We start from the raw sequence: 8,067 nt of genomic DNA, 5'->3' as shown, positions 1-8,067 counted from the left end.
AAGCTGCCGCTAGTTGGCGCTTTCGTGCACGGGCCAAGTTTCGGCAGCACAACACCAGCATCTTGTTCTTTCTCACTTGTTACCCGCAGAATCAAGTCGAATCTCATGCACTGTACTTGTTCTTACATCATTTTTGCATTTTTTACTACTTTTGTGTGCTATCATGGGGCTGAAGAAAATGAATGTAAAGGGCAGTGGTGAGAAGAGAATGATGTCGATAGAAGTAAAGCAAGAAATAATAGAAAAACATGAGCGTGGTGTAGAGTGATTGAACTGGCAAGGCTGTACGACCGCAATACATCTATAATTTGTACCATCCTTAAACAAAAGGATGCCATCAAAATGCAAATCCAGCAAAAGGAACTACAATTCTGTCCCAATTAAGGGCAAATATCCATGAAGAAATGGAGAAGCTTCTGCTGGTGTGGGTGAAAGAGAAAGAGCTGGCAGGAGATACAGTGATGGAGACTGTGATATGTGAAAAGGCACGTATTATTTATGGCGACTTAAAGAAGAAAGAACCATCAACCTCAAAAGAGGCAGCAGAAGATATGTTTAAGGCAAGTCAGGGCTGGTTTGAAAATTTCAAGAGGAAATCTGGCATCCACTCGGTGGTGAGGCATGGTGAAGCTGCGAGTGCTGACGTTAAGGCAGCTGAGGAGTACATCACATGTTTTGCTGCGCTTATCACAAAGGAAGGCTACATCCCCCAAGAAGTGTTCAACTGTGACGAAACAGGATTGTTTGGGAAAAAATGCCCTGGAGGATTTTCATCACCGCAGAGAAGAAGCTGCCAGGCCATAAACCCATGAAGGACCATCTGACCCTTGTATTGTGTGCAAATGCTAGCGATAACTGTAAAGTAAAGCCACTGCTAGTGTATCATTCTGAAAATCCTTGAGCCTTTAAGACTCATAAGATTCTTTTATTTTTAAATTTTATTTATTTATTTATTTATTTATTTTGTATTTTTCTGAAGTTGGAAACAGGGAGGCAAGTCAGACAGACTCCCGCATGTGCCCGACTGGGATCCACCCAGCATGCCCACCAGGGGGCAATGCTCTGCCCATCTGGGGCGTCGCTCTGTTGCAACCAGAGCCATTCTAGTGCCTGAGGCAGAGGCCATGGAGCCATCCTCAGCGCCTGGGCCAACTTTGCTCCAATGGAGCCCTGGCTGCAGGAGGGGAAGAGAGAGACAGAGGAATGAGAAGGGGAGGGGTGGAGAAGCAGATGGGCGCTTCTCTTGTGTGCCCTGGCCGGGAATCAAACCTGTGACTCCAGCACGCCAGGCCAACGCTCTACCACTGAGCCAACCAGCCAGGGCCAAGACTCATAAGATTCTTAAAGAAAAACTGCAGGTTATGTGGTATGCCAATGCTAGGTCATGGGTTACAAGGCAGTTTTTTATTGAATGGGTAAATCTCGTCTTTGGTCCTGCAGTGAAGAAATATCTTCAAGAAAATAAACTCCTGATGAAAGCATTACTAATCCTTGATAATGCTCCAGCCCACCCACCTGGCCTTGAAGATGACATTCTCGAGTTCAAATTCGTGAAACTCCTCTACCTCCCACCCAACACAACTTTAATCTTGCAACCTATGGATCAGCAGGTCATTTCCAACTTTAAAAAGCTTTACACAAAGCACTTGTTCCACCGCTGCTTTGAGGTGACTGAGAATACAATTCTAACCCTTGGAGAGTTTTGTAAAGATCACTACAACATTGTGATATGTTTACGCATTATTGACTTGGCATGGCAAGAGGTTACAAGAAGAACCTTGAACTCAGCATGGAAAAAGTTATGACCTGATGTTGTTGCAGACAGGGACTTGGAAGGATTCAAACCAGAGACCGAGACAGAGGTAGAAGTGTTGAGATTGTGTCCCTCAGAAAGTCGATGGGTCTGGAGGTAGATGAGGGTGACGTAAACAAGCTCATCCAGGAACATGAGGAGGAACTCTCAACTGAGAAGTTGAAGGAGCTTCAGATGATGCAACATACAGAGCTTCTGTAAGAGATTAGTAGTGAGGAGGAGGTAGAGTCAGAGGAAGTGATTTCTACAAGTGAAATTAAAGACATGCTGGCAATGTGGGAGAAGCTTTCAAGCTTCATTGAAAAGAAACACCCAGAAAAAGTTTCAACTGGGCGTGCTTCAGCACTTTTTAATGACACTTATTTGTCACATTTCTGTAACTTTATATTTTTTTTAATTCTTATTTTGTGACAGAGACAGAGTCAGAGAGAGGGACAGATAGGGACAGACAGACAGGAACGGAGAGAGATGAGAAACATCAATTCTTTGTTGCAGCTCCTTAGTTGTTCATTGACTGCTTTCTCATATGTGTCTTGAGTGGGGGCTATAGCAGTCCGAGTGATCCCTTGCTTGAGCCAGCGACCTTGAGCTCAAGCTGTTGAGTTTTGCTCAAACTAGATGAGCCCGTGCTCAAGCTGGCGACCTCGGTGTCTCTAACCTGAGTCCTCCGCATCGCAGTCCTATGCTCTATCCCAGGGGTCCCCAAACTTTTTACACAGGGGGCCAGTTCACTGTCCCTCAGACCGTTGGAGGGCCAGACTATAAAAAATACTATGAACAAATCCCTATGCACACTGCACATATTTAAAAGTAAAAACACAAAACGGGAACAAATACAGTATTTAAAATAACGAACAAGTAAATTTAAATCAACACACTGACCAGTATTTCAAGGGGAACTATGCTCCTCTCACTGACCACCAATGAAAGAGGTGCCCCTTCTGGAAGTGCAGCGGGGGCCGGATAAATGGCCTCAGGGGGCCGCATGTGGCCTGTGGGCCGTAGTTTGGGGACCCCTGCTCTATCCACTGCACTACCGCCTGGTCAGGCACATTTCTGTAACATTTTAAAAGGCAGGCAAAAGCAAACCTCTTTAAGAGGATAGATTTTTGTTATTATTTTTTTAATTTTATTCATTCATTTTAGAGAGGAGAGAGAGAGGGAGAAAGAGAGAGGAGAGAGAGACAGGGGGGAGGAGCTGGAAGCATCAACTCCCATATGTGCCTTGACCAGGCAAGCCCAGGGTTTCAAACCGGCGACCTCAGCATTCCCAGGTCAACGCTTTATCCACTGCGCCACCACAGGTCAGGCCTTGGATAGATTTTTATTCAAAAGTCCTGCAAGTGAGAGTGCCGAAAGTGCAGCCAAAAAGGCAAAAGCAGGTGATGATTAAATGAAAAATACATAATGTTAAGCTTAGGTTAAGTTTAAAATTAAGAAAGTGCATTTTTTACAATTAAGTTTTTATGGTTTCATTTTAAGTAAAGAAAGTGCAGTTTTAGTTTTGTTTAAAGAAAATGCAGTTTTAGTTTATATTTAGTGTTAGGTGCAGGGGTTTTTTTTTTTTGGTTTTTTTTTATTTATTTTGTATTTTTCTGAAGCTGGAAACGGGGAGAGACAGTCAGACAGACTCCCGCATGCGCCCGACCGAGATCCACCCGGCACGCCCACCAGGGGTGAAGCTCTGCCCACCAGGGGGCCGGGGCATCGCTTTGCTGCGACCAGAGCCACTCTAGCGCCTGGGGCAGAGGCCAAGGAGCCATCCCCAGCGCCCGGGCCATCTTTGCTCCAATGGAGCCTCGGCTGTGGGAGGGGAAGAGAGAGACAGAGAGGAAGGAGGGGGGTGTGGAGAAGCAAATGCGCGCTTCTCCTGTGTGCCCTGGCCGGGAATCGAACCCGGGTCCCCGCACACCAGGCTGACGCTCTACCGCTGAGCCAACCGGCCAGGGCCTCGGTGCAGTTTTAGTTTATGTGTCTACAGTGCCTGCATCCCTTCTTCCCTCCCTCCTCCTCCTCCGCCATTTACCTCCGTTAGCTGGACTCGTCTGTCTCCAAGGTAAGAATACAGTACTAAATAACACTTTTATTTCATATATTTTGTTACGCATTGGCAAAGTATACATGTGTGTTTCTTAATGAAAAATATGTCTTTTTTCATAATTTAGGGTGGTTTGGGGATGTTTCACAGGGCTGGAACAGATTAAATCTATTATTTTAAATGGGAGAAATTTGTTTGATGTACGAGTTGACTGACTTACAAGCTCGGTTATAGAACAAATTACACTCATATCTCAAGGTACTACTGTACAAAGATACTAAGCCTCGGGCGCTAAAGAAATCTCAAACCTTTTCTGGCCGGTTAGCTCAGTGGTAGAGCATAGGCCTGGCATGCAGGGATCCCAGGTTTGATTCCCAGCCAGGGCACGCACACAGGAGAAGCGCCCATCTGCTTCTCCACCCCTCCCCCTCTCATTCCTCTCTGTCTCTCTCTTCCCCTCCCGCAGCCAAGGCTCCATTGGAGCACAGTTGGCCCGGGCGCTGAGGATGGCTCTGTGGCCTCTGCCTTGGGTGCTAGAATGGCTTTGGTTGCAACAGAGCTACGCCCCAGATGGGCAGAGCATCGCCCCCTGGTGGGCATGCCGGGTGGATCCCGGTCGGGCGCATGCAGGAGTCTGTCTGCCTCCCTGTTTCCAACTTCAGAAAAATACAAAAAAAAACAAAAAACAAAACTCAAACCCTAATAATACACGCCAGGCTCTACATTCAAAAATCATTATCTTACCTAGTTTTCTTCTAAGTTGTCAAGAGGGAAATCCTCGGGTGACGTCACGGAAATGGCGCCATGAGCAGCGCGTCTGACAGATCTCCCCAAAATCACAACAAATTTATCAACTAGAAACAGAAAAATTTATCCTCGGAGCATTCCAGAGTTCCACACAAACTGAAAGCGAAAGGACTGTTATCACTTGAATCTGAGAGACGAGGGTGTGGAGGAAGCTACCGCAGGGACGTTCATTCAAGCCGCAGAGGGAGTGCGCCTGTGGTGAGTCAGCCCACACTCGGGGAGCCGCGAGCAGCCGCAGGCGCGCGCCCGGTCCGGTCGCAGAGCGAGCACCACCCACACTTGGGAGCGGCGAGCAGCCGCAGGCGGGTGCCCGGTCCGGTTGCAGAGCAAGCACCGCTAACGTTCCCAGCGGCCCGCGCACTGCGAGTGAGAGTCGCCAGCCACCCCCGGAGCACCCCATTCGCGCGTGCCCTGGGCATTCCACGCCCCAGAGCGCCCTACTGGCCCGCACACCCAGGGTGCCCCATTATCCTGCGCCCGGTGCACCCCAGCCGCCAGCAGCGGGGCTAGCGGGAGAGGCGCTAGGGCGGTCTTCCCTACTTGGGAGATTCTCTCTGTGGGCGGGGCACCTCACCCAGCCATTCAAGCTAACAATCAAGCGTTGGGGGAGGGGCGCGCGCAGGCAGCCTGAAATACCTTCGGGAGCACAGCTGCGACCCAATCACTGAAATTAGCTTAACCCATGAAATCTGCGCACCCATGGTTCTAATTGATAAGATCTCTCTCAGTTCAGCGATCCAAGACAAGAGGCATGATATTTTTTAGTGCCTCTCGCTAAAGGGGCGGGGGCAACTTCTGATTGATAGAGCCTCCATATTCAGGGATAAACGCTAAAAAGAGGGACTTGGCAGATAATAAGATCTATACTACACTAGTCGCAAGCAGAGACTAGTGCCTCTTCTTCCCAGCCAAAACAGGCTACAAAGTGTGGAAAGCCTGGGTTGAGAGGTCCAACTGAATGCTAGGCGCTGAACAGTCACCTTGACAACAATTGACTCCCACCCCCTCCTGATTACACTGGAGGCCCTGACTGCCAGAGCCTTTCCCAAAGCCTTGCGCTGAGTGGGGATAGAGTGGGGATTTCCCAGCTCTTTGAGCCTCTTACTCCCCAGGCAGAAGCAGTTGCAGCCTTATAGCTGGATCACCAGGCTGCTAATTCAGGAAGGGGGGACTAGGAGAGAGAATCCAGGAAAGCAAACTCTCTCATCGTTGGACCCTGCAAACGCCAACAAGCCTTGACTACCAGCAAGACTAAAGCCAATTATATGACATTGCCATAGAATCCCATCAACTGCAAATCCCTACCTAAGTGTGACACAGGGGCAGAGCCTGGGGTACAGAGTCACCGACCAGGAAGAGGGAGAGAAAAGAAAAAGGAAGAAGTTAACCTCTCAAAATCAAGAAAAATCCACAGACTTTACAACTTGTTCCACTAATTTTTTTGTTGTTGTTTGTTTCTTCTATCTTATTGCCTTTATTTCCTCCACCTCGGTCCTTCTATTCTCTGCCCATCTTATGCTTCCCTTTTCTTGAACTACACTACCCGTGAGTGTTACATTTTTTTTTTTTTACAGAGACAGAGAGAGAGTCAGAGAGAGGGATAGACAGGGACAGACAGACAGGAACAGAGAGAGATGAGAAGCATCAATCATTAGTTTTTCATTGTGCGTTGCAACACCTTAATTGTTCATTAATTGCTTTCTCATATGTGCCTTGACCATGGGCTTTCAGCAGACCGAGTAACCCCTTGCTGGAGCCAGCAATCTTGGGTTCAAGCTGGTGGGCTTTTGCTCAAACCAGATGAGCCCGCGCTCAAACTGGCGACCTCAGGGTCTCGAACCTGGGTCCTCCGCATCCCAGTCCGACGCTCTATCCACTGCGCCACCGCCTGGTCAGGCGAGTGTTACATTTTATTTCTCTTCTTCATCCTCACCCTCCTTTAAGGTTATACTCCAAAACACTTAACTCTCACTCTCTCCTCTTTTGTTTTTTTTTGTTTTGTTTTGCTTTATTTTGTTTTTTTCTCTTCCTTTTTTTTCTTCCCTCGTTTTTCTCTTTTTATTTTTTCCTTTCTATTCGTTTTTTCTTTTCTCGTTTTACTTTCCTCCCATTTAATCCTCAATCACGAACAAATTAGTTAATTTGGGACTCAAGGCTTTTTTTGGCTTTATTTTTCTTTTTCGCTTTTCTTTTTGTTTTTTTCTTGTTTGTTTATTTTTGTGGCATTTTGGGTCCTCCCAACCCAAGGTCTCCATTGTATTTAGTCTTCACTCCACTTAATACAACAGATTTTTACTTATTATTTTTATTTTTTTCTTCTTTATTATTCTTTTTTTTGTCCTTTTTTCTGGTTCCCTCTTATCCCTCTCATTATATCTCTTAGTCGACCATCACTTACAAGCAAATCCTCTTATGCTTGTCTAAGATTTTCTTCCTTTTTTTTTTTTGCATTTAGTAGGTCCCTACTCCCTTTTTTTGCCCCTTGAACTCTTCACCCCAAATCAGGCCCTCCATTATAGGCACGATATTTCCCTGAGGAGGGGAGAGGAGGGAAAGAGAAGAAAGAAAAAAGGGGAAAATAATAAATTATTACTGTTTTTTTTTTGTGGGGTGTTTTACCTTTTTTTTTCTTTTCTTTTTACTCTTTATTAATTCTAATTAGTGCTATCAACAAGACCACCCTCAGATGCCAATAAGAAAGAGGAAATCGAATATTATGGATACAAAAGAAAGAGAGGTAACACAAATAGATGTGGAAAAACCTATGGAGAAAAGACTTAACATATTGGAAGCCTTGGAGCTAAATGACAGAGAACTTAAAATAGAAATCTTAAAAATACTCAGAGATATACAAGAAAACACAGAAAGGCAATATAGGGAGATCAGAAAACAACTCAATGAACACAAAGAATATATTACCAAGGAAATTGAAACTATAAAAACAAATCAAACAGAAATGAAAAACTCAATTCACGAGCTGAAAAACGAGGTAACAAGCTTAGCTAACAGAACAGCCCAGATTGAAGATAGGATTAGTGAAATAGAAGACAAACAACTTGAGGCACAACAGAGAGAAGAAGAAAGAGACTCAAAAATAATAAAAAATGAGAAAGCCCTACAGGAATTGTCTGACTCCATCAGAAAGAATAACATAAGAATAATAGGTATATCAGAGGGAGAAGAGAAAGAAAATGGAATGGAGAATATACTCAAACAAATAATAGACGAGAACTTCCCAAGCCTGTGGAAAGAACTAAAGCGTCAAATTAAAGAAGCAAACAGAACACCGAGTTTTCTTAACCCCAACAAACCCACTCCAAGGCACATCATAATAAAGATGACACAAACCAATGACAAAGAAAAAATTCTCAAGGCAGCCAGGGAAAAAAAGAGTACAACATATAAAGGA

The sequence above is a fragment of the Saccopteryx bilineata genome, chromosome 2, assembly GCF_036850765.1.
Source record: "Saccopteryx bilineata isolate mSacBil1 chromosome 2, mSacBil1_pri_phased_curated, whole genome shotgun sequence".
NCBI lineage: Eukaryota > Metazoa > Chordata > Mammalia > Chiroptera > Emballonuridae > Saccopteryx > Saccopteryx bilineata.
This window is presented reverse-complemented; position numbering follows the sequence as displayed.